Below are 8,171 nucleotides of genomic sequence, written 5' to 3' on the forward strand. Positions count from 1 at the left end.
AACCACAAAATTCTGGAAACAGAGAAATAAATATGGTTTAATAACTGGGACACACTCTACAGTCTGTGGAATTAAAGCCCTGTTTCTTCTGGCCAGCTGCCAAAGCGAGGCACAAACAAATCCAGAGAAAAGCAGGTTAATGAGAGGCTTCCAGAAAGAAATAATAGTAGAAAAAGTGAAAGCAGCAAACTCACAGAGCTGCTAGTGATGAGATAAATAAAATTTGAACTGACATTATCTGATCAGGTTGCTGTGCATATTTCATTTGCTACAGCCAGTTTTAAATCTCCTAGGCACAGGTTTCAGCTTTATCCTCTCAGCAGCCATCACTGCATCCATCTTACCCATCCCTTACCTTGTCCATCCCTGATCACAGTGGGATTTGATTGCATCCAGAGCCTGTTGCTAGGACAGAGGAGGATGCATCGAGGAGGCATTTGCTGCATGCTGCATCTGTCAGGAGGCGGTGGAGCCGCAAGTATTCCTGACGTGATGGACCAGGTGTCAGAAGCAATAAATAACAATGATGGTGCGAATCCCTTCTGAGGAATTCAGCTTTCCAGAGCTACTGGCCTGTAGTTGTCTTTGCAGAGGATATTTTTAACTTGCTTTGATTTTTTTTTTTCTCTTTCTTTCCAGTGCCCCGGCTTGGGAGTTCTCCTGCAATTATTTCTCCTCCTGGTGCATGCTTATTTGAACTTTCAAGACCAAAGGGATGGCATAAGGGACCAAAACACAAGGTCTGCAATTCCTGCTAGCTTCTCTGAAACTGCAGATTTGAATCCCAGCAGACCTGACTCAGGAGTTAAATAAAGCTCACTGGGGTTACTGGTAGAGGGCTGCAAGCATCCTCCTTTTCTGGAGTTCTGAGCTCTAAAGAGGTGTAAACAGATACAAAAATCCAAGCAAATTCCTCTGTCCCATGCACACTGACATGAAAAGAGTACCAAGATGCTTTGGTAATGAGATAAAACTGATTAGAAGGAAATGGAGAGGCTCCTGTAAAAGTCCTTTATATGTTTTCTTCTCCTTCTGGGAGGCTGCAAGTCTCCATCCTCATCATAAAGACACACTGGAGCAGAGTTATTCTGAGGACAGGCTTGGTCTTCTCCCAGCTTCTAGAAGAGTAACTGGAGAAACTCTGGGGACCCTCGAAAATCTCAAAGACTCTAAAAAACCTCTTTGACTTCACAGAGAGAACCGTGGGCTTTTGGTCTGTGCGTTCACAAATTCCATCCTGTGTTTCTACACAAACTGCACTACCTGCTTTTTCTTGTATCTGCTGGGCTACTGGATGAAGGTATGGAATTAAATACGTAAATTCACTGGATTGCAAATGGGAGCTCATGGTTAAAAGAGCCTTCCCAGAAAACAACCTAGAGCTTTCCTTCTGCAGCTGTACACATTTAATGGCATTTCTCTATTAGTCAAGCTTAATTCCAGAAGCATATACATCTTTGTCTTTGCTCTCAGATGTGGAAACAGCTTCAGCAACACATTCATTTATTGTGCTTAAAAGGCACTGACTTCATCTGGCCTTAAGGCCCTGATAAATTAAAGCCTCGCCAAAGCATTTTCCTAGAGAAGGGATTTTATTTCTCCAAATCAGGGCTGTTTTTCTCTTTCTCTCCATCTATTACCTGTATAAATAAAGGTTGTCCTGACATCTTCTGATTTTTGGTGTCTAGCTTGTATTCACTTTATATATATATATACAATACAATACAGATTGCATGTATACAATATGTAGAGGTATCCCAGCTTCAGTTTTCAGCGGAACAGAACAGGCTTCAATGAAGCATTGCTGCCTTATACAAGCAGGAGATCCAGCCCTAACAGTTCACTTATCTTACCACTGTCTCATTGGACATAACCCTGAAGTGCTTATCCACGTTCCGTGCTAATGAATCATAACATTTCCATATGGAAAAATAAATAAAAGCATATTTCTTTCTTTCATTTACTTGAAATTGCATGCACTGGAGAAGAAAAGGTTTCTCCAAAAGGTTTCTTCAAGCAAGATAATTCCTTTTTCATTAAAATAAATCTGCTAGGAAATATGCCACTGAAAAGCTAGAGGGGTTTTTTAACATCTTCGTGCTGACAGGACAGATAGATAGCCACTGATGTGCTATTAATTAGCTGAAAGAGTAATCAGAGATTGAAAAATCCTTGGGACCACAAATACCTTTTTCTGTGATGTCTTTGAGGCCTTAATCTAGGCTCAGAGCCATGTGTAACTTTATTAATGCTAATAATCAATAACATCAGCAGCTGTAACCTGCATGATGATGCCAGAACCTAAGTTACATGAAAGACAAATAAAAATGCCTTAGGACACTTCTGAATGTGCCTACAAGGCTGTTCCCAGCCCTGCAATGACAATGGAAAATCCAAGATGCAAGTGGACAGACCGAACACGTGAACCAGGATCAGGAAAAAGACAAAATCTGAATGCCAAGTGCAAGGCCCTTCAGCAGCCATAAGAAGTCACTGCAGATCTTCCCATCTGACCGCCGTTCAGTAAGAGCACTTAGAAGAGATGAAGGGGGCAAAGTGAGAGGGAAGGTAAACACGGCAGAGGAAGTCCAAAATCACTGTAAAACAGGACAGAAAGTAAATCATTAAAAGGTGACGTAAAGTATTTATTTTGTGAGGAAAAGGTGCCTTTAACATGAGGAAAAATATCCTATACTGAATGCTGGACTCTGATATTTTCCATTCTGTGTACTTTGGTTACCTTGAACCACAGACACCGAGATGCAGTGATTAGCTGAGAACTTCTATACATAGATTTGTACATAATTCATAGTTTGACTTCTCTCAGTTTGCATAATAAATAGTTTAAACACAGCAGAAAATGTCTGAGAGAGGAAATTAGGATTCTGAATGAAAAAGTTAATTATACCTCGAAGGATATTTTTTTCAGATATATACGGGGTGGAAAAAAGCCTAGAAGTAGATAATTTAGTCTTAAAGGAGATGGAAATGCAGAAAATTATGGGAGTGGTAGCAACAGGAGAGTTATCTCCTTAAATAGGATAATTAGACTAATTTAATTTTTTAAACTGTGGCATTGCATTATAGATAAATAATTCAATAAATAGTGTCCTGGCCGCTAATTCTGCAGCTATGGTTGCTGCTTGGATCTGCGCAGAATTTTATTTTTCATTTTCAGCACCGTTTTCTGCTGCAGGAATACCGAATTATCATAATGGGTTGTTTCCTATGGCAAGTCATAAAGGGCAGGGACAGGAAATTATGGAGGAGTGCAAAGGAATATTGACATCATTAAATCAGTCACTGGTGATTGGATCCAGAGATTGATGATCAGTGGTTGGGTCCTGGAGCTGGAAGACACCGGGGACAATTCCTCACAGCTATTTAAGTACCTGGCTTTTGCTGATTAGAATAAGTCAGGTGACTGATATTCTGAGGAAACCAAAATATCTAAGGCTTAAATATCTATCTTGAAGGAAAGTACATTTCTTCTACTTCCCAGCATTTTTGCTGTGGTTTTTTGAACGCGCATGATGGTGTAGTGATGGTATACCTGCTCGTAGGAAATGCAAGAAACTACAAAAGAAGGAAAAATCAGATGTGAGCTAAAGGACAGATTGGGAAATAGGAGTGAACCCTCCAGAATGGTTCCCTGTGTGAATATGTGTTGTTTTGTTTTTTTCTTAATATGATTTATGTGATTCTTAAGAGACTTCCATAGAGTAATGGCTCACCATGGAGAATGGCATTCTACAGTCCATATTGCTGCAGACACAGGGAGTAAAATGTAACAGAGAGATGAAGAGCTGAGTTATCCACGTGCTCTAGAAGTCCCAGTTTTTATGGCATATCTACCTGAAATCATATCTTCAAGCTCTGTTGTGGGATAATGGCTGGCAGGGCTCATCTGGGAAGAGGAAGGCTTATAGTGCTGGTGTCTTTGCTCAGGGTTGTTTCCGTGTTTTACAAATTATTAAAATAATTGTAAACTGAAGTACTTGGCCAGAAATAGATGGTGACCACACACTTAACATATTCAGAATTCATAGAAAAGACAGAAAAGCAGCAGAATGGGGAGAGCAGAGGAAATGCAGGGTGCTGATGGATGAACTTCTCAGGGGTCCCTGTGGGGAGGAGGTGCTGGACAGTTGCTGAAAGTGAGAAGTTGAAGCCTGCGATGAACTGGATCTACATGGGAAGACAAGAAAGAGATCAATGTAGATGCACAGAAATATCTGTAAAGACTTGCCAAATTAAAATGAAGTGCTAATCAAACGTGAGTGCCATGATGTATGATGGGGGTGGAAGGAAAGGAGCGGTGCAGCAGGATTTCAGGCTCCAATGGAAGACTTTCAGAGGGCATAGAGGGAGAAACACAGGCTTCTGAAGCAAGAGAAGGGAGGAAAACAACACTGGTGAAGCACAAAAATTTTCCACAGTAGGAGAAAGATGAGTTAAAGAGCATGTAGATGCATAGGAGTCAGCCTAACCTGACAGAGCTCTCAAGGATTGTGCCACTGTACTCTGCACGATTAGCAATTGTCTTCAACTACCTGTGTCACAGAAAGGACCCAGAGGGCCAGAGAAGGACAAACATAGTTCCCATGTTTGAAAAGGGGAAAAGTGGGCCAAGAGTTGCAGACAAGTCAACCTAACCCAGAAAAACGAGAGAGTAAATCATTAAACAGTCACTTATAAGTATCTGGAGGATAATAAAATCATAAAAGGTTCAGTCAATATGGAATTGTGAACAACAAATCTTGTCAAATCAATCTGTCTTAACAGAGCCACTCGCCCCAGTGGTTTAGGAGGATGCAGTGGTTGTGGTGTACCTTGCTTTTAATAGGGCCCCACTGCATTTTCTTATAAGCAAACAAGGAAACGTGACACGAAGGCGACCTCACAAAATGGGTCTGCAACTGTCTGAGAAGTCACTCTTGGCTAGTTCTCCTTTGAGCAGAAAGGACACTAGAATTGGAGTCTCACACCTCTTCAATATTTTCATTATCCACGTGGATGATGTACTAAGGTGCACATCTATAAAATTTACAAATGGCACTATGCTGGAAGGGACTGCGAGCAGTTTGGGAGACAGGATTAGAATTTAAAATGGTTCTGATGCTTTGGCGGAGCAGTAGGAAATCAACAAGACGAAATTCAATAGGACAATGGTGCAAATGACTTCTTAGGAAGGAGAAATCATGGCGATGTCTGTGAAAGGGAGAATAACTGCCTTAATGGGAGTACAGTGGAGAAGGATCAAGGGGTTATAATACTGCAGAAGATGAATATGAATTAACAGTGAGAAGAGGCAAATCTTGCTCTGGAAAGTAACACCAGAGAGATCGTATATTCTGCTTAGCTGGGCACTAAGGAGTCTCTGGCTTGAGTACGAGATCCTTGGGGTATTAGGTTTGATAATGTGGACGAATTGGGGTGATTCAAAGAAATACCAGCAAGGAGGAGGAGAGTTTCATAAAACAAGACCTATGAGAAACATTGAAGGAGCTGAACGTTAATAGGAAAAGACTGAAAGAGGACACAATGCAACTTTCTAATACGTTAAAGGACATTTTAGCAGATGATCTGTTGTTCTCCGAGGACATAAGAAAATGAGTACTAGGTTTAGTTTCCAGCAGAAAGAAGATCTGTTATAGACAAAGAAATGTTAGCTCTTTCATTGAAAGGCAAGGACAGCCATGAACTTTACTGGGCTTTAAGAAAACTTTACCAAAGTTTCTATTGTTGGCCATTTAGGTCTGGCACCTTTATTTAAGCGCAGGAACCACTTCTGCTGCAATTGGGATCACAAATCTGTGGTATAATTCCCTCACCTAAAAACACCATCAAAATCAAGGCAACTCCAGACAATACTAAAACAGATAAAAAAATGTATTTACTGTTCAGGTGAGTTGTGTGTACATAGAACAGTGTTAATAATGAATGCCAATCCATCCCTTACAATCCAATGATAAAATAATGGCATCCCAAGGCAAATCTTGCTGCTCCTATTTTAATTTTGAAGAAGAGTTCAGTGTCTCAAAGCTTTTCTGACTTTTTTTCTCTTCAGTTATATCATCTAAGACAGTAAGAAGTAATAGTTTTCACAAGCCTTTCCTCACTTAAGCCATAGTAGCTACAATATTCTTCCTCCTCTTCATCTCCACAGTGCACTTCTTCCTTATAAGTAGTCTGTGGGAGTCCAGCGCTTTGCATGTGAAAAGACCTGCCAAAATATCCTGTCCTTCCCCCAGCTCTTGCAACGATAATTCCTATTATGGTTATTACTAATCCAAAAATCACAAATAATGACAACGAATGGTAGAGATGAATGCTGAGATGTGATTAATGAATAACGATAAAAAACTGGGGAGGTGAGCAGGAGAGAAGCACCCTTATTGTCGTATGACACGTACTTGTTGCAGAGTCTGAGGATGGGCTGGAGAGCCCATTGCAGTGATGAAATAGTGACTTTCTGTCACCACTTCCAGAAAGGTTCAAGGCTCACAGCAGGAGCCAACTTTTCTCAAAAGTGCTCCATTTACCGTGTATTGATTTCTTTTGATGGTATGCGCCATTGTAAAATCTGCTGGAGGCAGGGAATGACCAAAGATTTACCCCTTTTTTAGGTGGTGAAATAAGAACCACACTGTTCTGAAAATGGTGTTTGCATTTCAGGTGCTGAGCCCTCAGGAATTTGGTGCCCAGGCTTTGCTTTTAGACGTGGTCCCACGTGGCCATCTGCATAACCCCCCAGCTCCTGGTAATGATGGAAAGATGACGAGCTGGAAGAGAAAGGGGAATAAAAAATGAGGAAGTAAATCCTGATTCTGATCTTAGTGGTAATTAGCAAAAATTGTGACTAATTATACTGGGTTAATTGGCATTTGCACAGGTGCAGATGTGACATGAGAGCATACCCTCTGTTTGCTACAGATGTTAAAACCTAATTTTAATTTCATAAAGAAATATTTTATCTTATTAAATGCAGAGGTTTGATTTAACGAAACGCTGGCACTTGAGCTGGATGTGAAATGACAGTGACTGAGAGCAGCCAGAAAACATCCCATGCACTCAGGTCCTGCACCAAAAGCCCAGGTCACCATATTTATGAAGAAAATAGGCTTGTTTCTCTCTTGCTCCTGAAAATCTGGGATGAGAATGTGGAAACAAATGGGGTTTGTCAAATTTTGCAACTAGGTTAAGCAGTGCTTGAGCTGGTTATCATCAGAGCTGCCACAGAGCTGATGGAGGTCCATGCTTGACAATATGTGTGGTGCTGTAATGTTACTGAGGTGAGAACAAGACTTATAGATTGAAACTGTGTTGGGAGAGGAAGGAGGAGAAGCATTAGGAAGCATAGGACCAGAAGAAGTACCTTCAGGTACCTACATCAGCTTCTGGCACTTCCACCCTTAGTGGTCACACCTGGGTTGGACCACACATGCATAGGCTGAAGGAGAAAGTCCTAGGAGGAAAACCCACAAACCTATTTCTTTTGCCAAATTCTCACTGAAAGGCATGGTGACTTACCCATCTGAGCAGTGGGAAGCCTCCCCTGTCTGCCTCTGTCAGACGATGCGTTCTAACCTGACACATTTTGCCTGACACATGCAGTTGTCTGTCTGACTTCTCTCAGGTCTCTTTTCTTCAAGCTACTCTTCACAGCAACACGAGAATAATAAAAAAAACAAAAAAACCACAACCAGACAAGCACACACAGAAGCTAGTAGGTACACTTGGCGTCCTTGCTGATCCAACTATTTTGAAGTTAGCTGCGCGGAGGTGAAGTTACACTTCCTATCATCTGACTTTTCTTCTTTAGCTCTTCAGTGACCTCTTTGTATCTTTTAGTTAACTCCATGCCTCAGGACAGGTAGCAGTGCAAAACCATCCAGGGAAATCAAGAGCCAGGTATTGTTCCAAGCAAGAGGAAACTCTTTCCCCATTTCCCAGCAGCAGCCTTTCGGCTGACAGCCCGGGGCTGTCAGAAAGTCGCTCCTTCCAGCAAATGCCTTTGAAAATCCCAGGCTCTGACTTTCAGAAGTGAGGAGACTCCCTGAGCTCCTGGTGAGGGTTGCCCAGCTGTCAGACTAATGATACAAATCCAGGTAACCACCCCTTAGAACAGCATTTCTCTATTTTCAAGTAGTGAATGGCTGCTTTTTTTT

General features: G+C 41.4%; 1 long non-coding RNA gene across 3 annotated transcripts in view; it reads left to right on the plus strand.

The window, feature by feature from the left end:
- The window catches only part of LOC104913664, a 161,169-nt gene that overhangs the window by 98,081 nt on the left and 54,917 nt on the right, over window positions 1–8,171 (plus strand). For 2 of the 3 annotated variants that reach the window (XR_002120578.2, XR_795534.3), the window contains one exon: window positions 640–1,674. The exons of the other annotated variant lie outside the window; for it this stretch is intronic. This is a non-coding gene — a long non-coding RNA (uncharacterized LOC104913664). Of the gene's footprint in view, window positions 1–639; window positions 1,675–8,171 lie in introns of those variants that run through there. 3 annotated transcript variants of the gene reach the window in all.

This window comes from Meleagris gallopavo, chromosome 19, assembly GCF_000146605.3.
Source record: "Meleagris gallopavo isolate NT-WF06-2002-E0010 breed Aviagen turkey brand Nicholas breeding stock chromosome 19, Turkey_5.1, whole genome shotgun sequence".
In the NCBI taxonomy this organism is placed as follows: Eukaryota; Metazoa; Chordata; class Aves; order Galliformes; family Phasianidae; genus Meleagris; species Meleagris gallopavo.